The following is a 10,347-nucleotide window of genomic DNA, read 5'->3' on the forward strand; positions in this document are numbered from 1 at the left end:
CATAACAAGTTTATGAGCAGCAGATTTTGAAAAGGTATCTTAAAGGATTAAGTAAAATAACACATCTGATTTATTGCGGCATCGCTGGAAGGCGCTATGTCCATTTAATTTCAGTATGTCCAGTTGAGTAAATATCACTGCTGCATTTGTAAACGTGAAGCTCAAAAGTGATATCTCCCTAAGGTATTTAGCAAGTCATATGCAAACACCTCCATGAATCTCCCACTACAGAGAGATTGAGGCGGCTGTGGCTTCTCTTTATATGATGCTGGCTGCCTTCCACAGAAGTCAATACACAGTGTGACACTTCTGAGATCTACATTCCAAACTATCTTCCTGAATTCGTCATTCTGTCATGGAACGTACCGGCCAAGCCTTCCGCTGATGGCTCACTAGTAGAGCACATCCTCACAATGCGCCCGATTCACGAAACGTTTTGCTCACCTAAGTGAACTGTTCCACGCCTAAGTGAAACTTTGATACACAGATGTGTCATCTGCTCCCTGAAAATAATCAAGATCTGATAGTATTTAGAGGTGCAGATGGTACTTAAAACTGAGTGAAATCCACCACATTAATGGAATTTACTTGGCTTCAAATGTAGCTGAAGAGCTTTGGTATAGTGTTTCCATGTGCAGGGTCAGAGTGTTGGCCATCGTGAATGTTGTAAACAACCATGGGCGAGATGTATCAAAGGGTTTTACCCATTCTGTGTCTATGGGGAAATGTGTTCATACATATGGCCTCATATCATTATTTTAACTTCTTTTTCCACATATCCCCAATACAGTTTCCCATTCTAATTTGACTAACACCTAACTTGTTTAAAAAAAAGTGGTAAAGAGTGCAGTTAGAAAGAGAAAGTTCCACAAAAAGAATTTAATAAATGATACTGGTGAAACTACTTAATATCTCCGTGCCTAAAAACATGAATGTGTCCCTGTGTAATGTAGCTGGTCCTCATGTAAAGCGGTACAATACATTTGGGTCGGGTTTCCACTTTATAAAACTAAAAAAAAGAATATTTACAAATGAAAATATGTGTTCCATGTTGAGAAAGAAACGGGGACAAATAATAATGCCCCGGTTACTTACTGGTAATCTTCATCACTCCGAGTATAGTCTTCCTCGACACATGAATAACGAAGTGAGGTTCAGCTCCACACCCGAACCCTCCAAAGCAAATGTTAGCCTCCCATCCCTTCCCAACATGGCCGACCCCTATCACCCCTGACCTCTGCAAGAGGAGGGCCGGCTCAACCCTCACCCTGAGAACTACCAAGCAGAAACATGAAGCCGACAGTAACACAGTGAGGGAGGGATGGGAACTCATGTGGCGAGGAAGACTATACTCAGAGTAATGAAGATTAAAGGTAAGAAACTGGGGCATTACCTACTCGCAAGTCTTCCTCGCCACATAAATAATGAAGTGAGCACATACCAAAGCCAAGCGGCTTCATGGAAACTCCCAAGAAACCAATAGACCTGAAGGGGATGTCAAAGAAGCATGGCAAACCCAACAACCACAGACAAGTGGAAGAAACCACCCAGGAGAAAGGCAACCACGAGCAGGAAGAACCAACCCGGAATAGAGAGACCCCAGGCGGGCCGAAAACCCGGACCACAGAGCCCCATAGGGCCGACTGAAATCCGCCTGAACCAACAATCAAACTGGCACCAAACAGATGGACAGCCAAAAGTGGGAAGCAGAAGCCCCAGACTCCGGATCAGAAGGAAATGAGGGCAGCAAGATGCCACAGCAGCCAAAAGACGCAGTCCGACCCAAACACAGCAACACTGCAGAAACCACCCCAAATCCAATGACCGGAGGGACAGAATAAAACAAACCCCACCGGACCCAGCGGACAACCGAGGGAACCAGGCAGGAGCCGAGGAACCAGACACAACCAAAGCGGACCGTCAGGAGCCGCAAGAATGGAGGAGAGCGCAGAAAGGAACCCAGCACCCCATCCGACCTGCAGAAATGAAGGCCACAAAACACCACCAACACGATGAAAAACAGGCAGGCCACGGACCCCCCGGAAGGGAGCAAAAGAATCCAGGGAAGTACAAGAAACCAGCCCGTAGAAGCCACAGGAACAACCCCGAAGCAACCTGGCCACCAACGGAATCAAAGCAACAAACAGCGAAAATCCCGCAAGGCTGCCCAAGGAGCCCGAAAACCAGAAGAGACCAGGCCCAAGGCCAAGCCTCCAGAAAGGGAAGCGGAGGCCCAACACCGGGCCACCATGCACAAGGAAGCAGAAAGCACCCAGCAGCAAGGAGAACGCTGCACAAAAGAGCGTAACATGCCCGCGCAGGGGCCAAGCAAACCATACCTGTACGATCCATGTGTAGTACACGAGCTGCCGAAGCGAGCAACCTGGTGGCCACCTAGCCAGCCACCAACCAGGCCCGACCCCGCAGAACAACGGAGAGCCCATAGAAAAGGAGCGTACAGGGAGGCAAGGCCACAGGCAGAAACCAATGGTAAGAAGGACAGAAGAGCCAGCCAACACCTCCAGGGAGCAACCCCGAGCCAGCAGGCACCAGCTCCCCAGAGCCAGGGATAAAGAAGATAAAGAAGAAGAGGATGCAAAATCCTCACAGGAAGCGGAGGGACCCGCAAATAGGAAGGAAGAACCGGGAAAACCCAGCACTTCCGGACAGCCAACACCCACAGCTACGGAAAACAAGGGAGAGGAACCCAGGCGGGCACCTCAAACAGGCCAAACGCCCCGTCCAAGCCAAACAAGCCCAGGACCTGCATAAGCAAAGGGAACAGAGGAAAGTGCCAAGCCAGGAGCCCGAACGAGGAAGCTCAAGAGCCACCACCGGGGCCCCAACTTGAGCCCGTATCAAAGGAACCCGGCCGCCCATCGGAAGACAGAAGCCATGGGAGGAAAAAACCTGCACCAGAGAAACAACAGGCAGAACATCCCCGGAGAGAAAATTACCAGAGACAACCCCTGGACCCCAGCCAAGGACAGAACAAACGAGCCAAAAAACCAAAGGGAGCAAACCCAGCAACTCCCCAGGCTAAAGAGGCAGGCGAAAAACTGCCCAGACCAGAAACCAGAAGCCCCCGCAAGGCTGGGGAAAACCCCAGACAAGCCAAAGGAATGGCCAACAGTCACCAGATGAGAAAACCGCCAGCAGAGGGACAAACCGAATCAGCACCGACCAGAAACCCATGCACGCGCTCCAACCCCACAGGCTGGAAAAGTCCGCAATCACCCGGGAAGGGGACACCAGAAAAGGAAGACCGCAGGCCGCACCTGCAGACCAGGCAAAAAGGAAGCCGCGCACCCGACCGGGGACCAAGGGAAAGGGGAAGAGAATGGACACCACCAACCCAGACCGGACTGAACCCGTGGAGCACAACCACCGGCACAATGGAACCGTGGGCAGGACAAGAGAAAGTCAACCCCCGGGAACATGCAAAGATGAGAATGCACCAGGACCCAGGATTGCCCAGCAGCACTGAGACCCACCGGGTGGGACGAGCCCCCAAGAGAAGGACAATGCAAAGCACCGCCCACCAACAAGGCACAAGAACTTCCGACACACATCCTGTGGGGGTCGCCGACCAAGGAAGACCACCCCAACAAAAAAAAACAGGGGGGGGGGGGCAGAGGAAAAACCAAGGGGGACCACCAGTAATCGGAAGAGCACCAAGAACCCACCAGGAAACAGGAAGCGGACGAACAGGCCCTGCCGGAGAAGAACCTGGGAGACCGCCAAGAGCAACAACGGCACGGCGCGGCTGAAGGCAGGACCCACAGAACCGCAACAGAGGCCACCCAGGACGTAAGGAGACCCAACAGATGGCCCCCAACAGAGCCACACCAGCCAGGAGCAGAGGAGAAGCATGACACGTACAGGAGGCGTAGCAGCTGCCTGCCGAGCCAGGAAGCAGGATGAGAAAAGGGCGCTACGGACACGGCTCCGGACAGGAAAAGGCAAGTCCTCCAGTAACAGAAGCACAAGCCAGCATGGAGACCACAGAAGCAGCCCAGAGAAGGATGGACAGGCCCCAACAGCAGCCCGCCCCCAACAGACACGCAGCAGCCAACAGGCCCCAGAATCCCCAGGAGGACGACCAACCAGGGACCAACCAGGCCAGACCCCGCACAACAATGGCGAGCAAGCGGGAACAGGAGTAGACAGGATGCAAGGACAGTAGGCCAAAAGCCGGGAGGGGGAGAAAGAGCCAGGGACAAACACAGCAAACAAAACAAAGCCATGGCCCAGCGATATACCCCAAACACCAGTAAAAAACCAGGACATGAAAACACAAACCATAGGGAATATTGCCTAAATCTCTGGTCCCACCAGTACGACGGCAAAATATACCGCGCAGTCAGACAGTGCATATCACACCCTATGGAACCCTTCTTGGCAGCCCTAGAATAAAGAAAACATGAGAAAATACCCAGAAGGGTACAATGCTGTGTCATGCCGAGGATTTGACAGAATACGCACGGCACCCGGACGTCGCTAAAAAAAACACTAATCCGCATTATACAATAGTCAGAAATAACCAGCAGGGAATAAATATAAAGATTTATGCAACAAATGTAGTATGTAGCGGACCACCTCACATAAAGCACTGATTCGTAATTTAGCAGTGATTTATACAGAATCACAGGATGTCGAGCGTCGTAGCCGAGACTTGAACCGGGGTTCCCCAGCCTCTAGGGTAACTGCTCCAGCCTCAAGGCCACATCTCCTCCACTACCCATTTACACACTGTGCATAGAAGCAGGTCCCTTAACACAAGACATTATGGGGGAAACCAATGCACCCAGATTGGAAAAAGTTATCACAATCAACAAATGAAAGCTGGTGGGCAAACACAGACCTACCGTGCAACTGGTTTCTGAAACCCCTCCAGGAATAGAAAAAGATATATATACATAAATATATCACACTCACCCAGAGTACAATGATCCCGCACAACAGCACTTGGTCACCACGACCCTAAAAAACACAACGGCTTGTCAGAGTCTGAAACTTGACGGCAGCAGAAGAGCCAAGCAGAATCGAGAGCTCCTACCATTACTTGCTCACCTTTCCTGCCAACTGAAACCCAGGATTACAGTTTCGTTGCATGAGAATAATGTAGCGCGCATGCGTGTGTGTCAGACACCTCACACAACCTACACACAACGGAAGCTACGTGTAGGAAGGTGAGAGAAACACAACTCACTATGTATTGCAAAGAACCAGAAAGAATCCCACTAAGGACAGGTGCCACGCAAAGGACACCATTAAATTACAAGCAGCACGCCCTCGGCCTGAGGAGCGGGTGAGGAACACGGCATCATACGGGACATGGATTGTCTTTTTTCTTTTATTTATTTATTTATTTATTTTTATTCTTTTGGCGACTCGCAGGCCCACTCTAGAGGAAGCTGCACGGATCCAACCTGTCCGAAGAGACTATACCCAGCAAGCGGACTATTGCGGCAAGGCCCCTTGAGTCTGGATCCAAATAGGAGCGACAAATGCGATACAGGCCAAACCACCCAACCAAGGCAGCTAGAGGTAGTGAAGCCCTGCAGCAGCCTGCGCCCCATCAGCCCCTCAGGACAGAAACAGCAAAGGTTGCAGCGAGGCCCCCTGGGGGCCTGAAAAACCAAACAACCACGAGGCGGAGGCGTGCCTGGGGACCGTAGAACGGACCGCTGGGCGCCCCCACCCCCACCTTACACACAAGCCCCAAGCCGCTCCAGAAATGGGAGACCCGGGGACGTCAGGAGCCCCAACAACAGAAGGAGTGCCACTGGGGAGGGGGTCCCGGGCACAAGTATAACCAAAACACTCTGCCAACACAGATAAGGGTAGAGGAAAAAGGCTGCCTGGAATAGCCCCAGACCCCCTCGTCCATTCCCCCGTAATCCCTTGGCTCTCTAAAGCAGAGCCTAAGAGGCCCAGACCTGACACCGGGGTAAGGAAGGAGGAAGGTCCCAGATTCCTAGGGCCCGCTAGAGCAGGGCCACCAACCAGGGACCCCAGTTTCAGCTACAGCACTAACCACTTACCTGAAACATGCTCTGGAGAATCTGCAGCGCAGAACCAAAAAAACAGGCTGAGGGTTGGGCTGGCACTCCTCTTATAGAGGTCAGGGGTGATAGGGGTCGGCCATGTAGGGAGTCATGGGAGGCTAACTTTTGCTTTGGAGGGTTCTGGTGTGGAGCTGAAGCTCACTTCGTTATTCATGTGGCGAGGAAGACTTACGAGGAGGTAATGTGTCCTCAGACTTTTACCCTAACTCTGAATATGCCCATTTTCTGCATGGGTATAATATACATGAGTGTGGTAAGGGGAAATAAGTCCACACCCGTAAATCCACATTTTTGTTATGTTTCCAAATATTCTCCATGCAATTTTTTGGTTTCATAAATGAGGAAACCCTCACAATTCGTTTCTAGGTCAACTCATTTTTTAAAGAGAGCACAATAGGAGCATTGTCCCAATAAATGTGTCTTGGTCCATAAAATGCCCGTAGCAACACACTACAGAAGCCTACACTATCTTTCAGGCAAGAAGAATCACATTCAAGATTCTTTGCCTCTGCTGCAAATGTATGGAATGGAAAGCTGCAGGGGAAGTAAACAGGGTTCGATACAGCCGTCACTTCCTCTATGCTCAGCCAACAAACATCTCCTGATCACACTTAAAACCAGATGTATGAATACGGGTGATGGAAGATTTTCTTTGATGGCCCCTCATCTTAGGAATCGCCTGCTGAGTCATATATGCCACGCCTAATCTTTGATGCATTTCGGGTCAAGACCCAATATCCTCCAGTTCAGTCTAACAGGCTCTGCTTTCTTAATGCCACTCTCCCTCGAGGTGTATGTTTTCTATTATTTGTTCTTGTTGATGTTGATATGCATGTCTTTGTATGACTCTTTACAAAAGCACCGACAAGAGGGTGTTTTGAAATGTACAAAACCTTTTTTAAAAGTTGTTGAGGTGTTCCTAACTCTTAAATGTTATTTTGCGACAGATTACAAATGCAAAATTGGAGAGGGCGTTGAAGGGTTTTCCCCTTTTTAGGTTTCGCCTGCATAGCGCTTGTGCTGTGCTTGTGAAATCTATTGTATTCAATATATTTTAAAAGGGACTTACATCCCGCCTTCCCTTCTTTTTGGTTCGTGTGCGTTTCAGTTTACTTTTTCTCCTTTCTATTGGCTGTAGGCATTCTATTTCCTGTTGTCCCTTGTATCTTTCTCTTATCCTGTACTCATCCGCTGCTTGTTGCTTTTTGATGGGTGAAACTATTTTAATTTGCTTGCTGCACAGCGTTTATTCCTTACCTTTCATTTTCTTCCCCTGGCTGCCCCCATTTACAGCTTGCTTTCAAACAGCATTTTATTTGTGTTTATTGTTTACCTTTTATTCTCTTCCCCTGCACACATTTAAAGCGTGCTTTCAAACAACATTTTATTTGCTTTGTTGGATGACTGCACACATTTAAAACATGCTTTCTCAGAGCATGCTGTTACCTTTCTCAAACTGCTTCATGCATTTAAAGTGTGCTTTCAGACAGCTGATTGTTTGCTTCCTTAGATGACTATTTTAAAATAAAGAATTTTCCTCTTCCAGCCGACCACTTTAAACGAATGTTTTCCTGCTTGCTATTTAAGCCAACTCCTTTTAATTAACATTTGCTTTGCTGCACGCATTTAGGGGGTGATTATGATGGCAGGCAGATCGCCGCCGCCGGGCCAGCGGTGTCGATCCGCCTGCCATTTCAACCTGATTTACCCCCGCCATATTATTATGGCGGGGGGTATTGCGGCGGATGGAAAGTGCGTCCGCCGCTTTTCTGCCGGTCGGCAATCATTACGATTGCCGGCTGGGCGGCACTGGGGGCGTGCCTAGAAGGCACCACCATCCATATTATGATGCATGTTTCCAAAGGCCTTAACATGGTTGCGATGCCGCCAAGGAAAGGCTGGTAGGGATGTGCTTTGGGGGGCCGGTTGCTGGCCCCCAGGGGGGGTGGGAGGTACACTTGGAGAGTACCCATGGTACCCCCCTCCATTCACATGCACAAGGTGACAGGCATCACGAGGTGCCTGCCATGTTGTGCATGGGAATGCACAACATGTATATTTGGCATTGCGGCGGGTGCTGCTGTAAGCAGCACCTGCGGCAATGTCAAATATGTGGAATGCGACCGCCAGGGTGGCGATTGCATCCTAATTAGTGCTGTGGGACCACCACACGTCTGGCGGCCGGTCCCAGAACCGCAAGGATGGCGGGCGGACTGAAGTCCGCCTGCCATCCCAATGGGCTCCTTTAAGCGTGCTTTTGTGTAAGCAACAATTTCTTCAAAATGTATCCCATGGAGCACGTATGACTATAATTTTTTGTTTCTCCTTCTGTTTTTTAAGTGCACCACTTTGTCTTAGCACACATTTCAAGCCTGGTGCCCAGCAGCAAGTTGTGTCTGGCTGCATGCACTTAAAGCATGCTTTTTTGGGACCAACAATTTCTTATTCTTTGCTTTCTGCGAAAAATTTATAAAATAATAAATTTTTCTCTTTCAATCAACCTTTTAAAATAATATTTGCCTGCTTTCTTTTGAAGCCAACTCCTTTTAATTAATGTTCGCATAGACACCAGTTAAAGTTCATGTGAGGCAGAGCTGTGCTGTTGAGTGCAACCAGAGTAACCACATTCTGCTTTTAACAAGCTCTTCTGCCTCCTCCCTGTGTGGCTTCATCATCTTCAGAACCCTAATTCTTGTAATTTGAGGAATACAGGAACAGCCTCATGAACTGAGGGATATAATTAAAAAGAGCTCTTTAATATAACTTTTATATAGAATTTCCACAACCTGCCAACATTGTTGCACCTTTATGCCCATCTCTATAGTGTATTCTCTCTCTCTCTTTCTATTTTTCACTCTACCCATCTGTCTGCCTCTTTCTCGCTCTGTCCTTCTCTCTGTTCACTTCCCCCCACCCTCTCATCACAGCTTTCTTCCCTTTTTCATGTGGTCTTTCTGCTTTCTCTCTCATTCTCGAACTCCCCCTTTAATTTCTTCCCACCTCTCTTCTTTTTCTCTTCTTCATCACTCATATTTTGCGGTATCTGCATAGTGCTGGCTCTCTGTTTTTCTCCTTCCATCACAACCGCTGCCCCCTCACAACACTTGGCCGCCAACCTCTTTGATTTTTCTATTGATTTGTTCGCATGATTAATGGTTTTACTTGTGCTTACAAAGCTTGGCAGATTCATGGGCATTGTGCATGCTGTACAAACTGGTATGTCACAAGCTAATAGGTGTTATGTTTTTTTCTGCAACCTCACCTCTCTCCCCCTCTTCCGTTCTGTGTCTTCCTCTCCTTCTTTCTCAACCTCCTGCTCTCTTTGCTATCTCTCTCCATCTCCTCCCTCATCACCGCAATTTGCAAATTTCCTTTGATGCTGCTTTTATTGTACTCTTAAATTCTAATTCAAGTGGCACTGAGATAGGTTCATGCTAAATGTAATGTATGCCACTGAAATTCACAACATTCAAATATTTAGTTTTTTTACAAAATTCACAAGTCTTTTGTACAAGCAAATGTTCCAAATCGCACAGGCTTATAATGATGAACATTATGATTAAATATTGATGTGCAACATTTTCATCAACCAAGCTTACGGTTAAGCAATACATTTTGGAATTTACTTTAGAGGTTATATATGGCCTATTTTCTCATAAGGCCGGAGTTAATCTCCTGCACGTGAACATCTTTTGTGAACTGGGGCAAATCACTTTTGTGATTTGTTGGACCTGGCCCTTTTTGCAGGGTTATCCCATAACATTTTGCCTTCCTCTCTATTTTTTCTGAACTGTTTTTGTTGGTTTTATGACTCTGAGCACTTTATCACTGCTGATCAGTGCTGAAGTGCATGTGCTCTCTTCTGTAAACTTGGTAAGATTGGTCTACACCTGTTTGGCACATTTAACTTAACTGTAAGGCCCTTGTACAGTGAAATCCTATATACCCAGGGCCTGTAAATTAAATACTACTAGTGGGCCTGCAGCGCTGCGTGTGCCACCAACAGAAGTAACCTTTCAAACATTTCTCAGGCCTCTGCCGCTACAGGGCCTGTGCGCACAGTTTACTGCCACAGTGACATGGCTTTTAATGTGTTTGCCAAGGCTGGAACTCCCCTTCTACTACATATAAGTCACCCCTAAGGTAGGCCCTAGGTAGCACTACGGGCAGGGTGTTGTGTAGGTAGGACATATGGGAAGAGCACTGAGCAAAACAGGGTGGGGGCAAGCCACTTAGTCCCTGGAGAACACTGGGTCATAGGACTGGGCACAGGCAG

This window comes from Triturus cristatus, chromosome 6 (assembly GCF_964204655.1).
Source record: "Triturus cristatus chromosome 6, aTriCri1.1, whole genome shotgun sequence".
Classification (NCBI taxonomy): domain Eukaryota; kingdom Metazoa; phylum Chordata; class Amphibia; order Caudata; family Salamandridae; genus Triturus; species Triturus cristatus.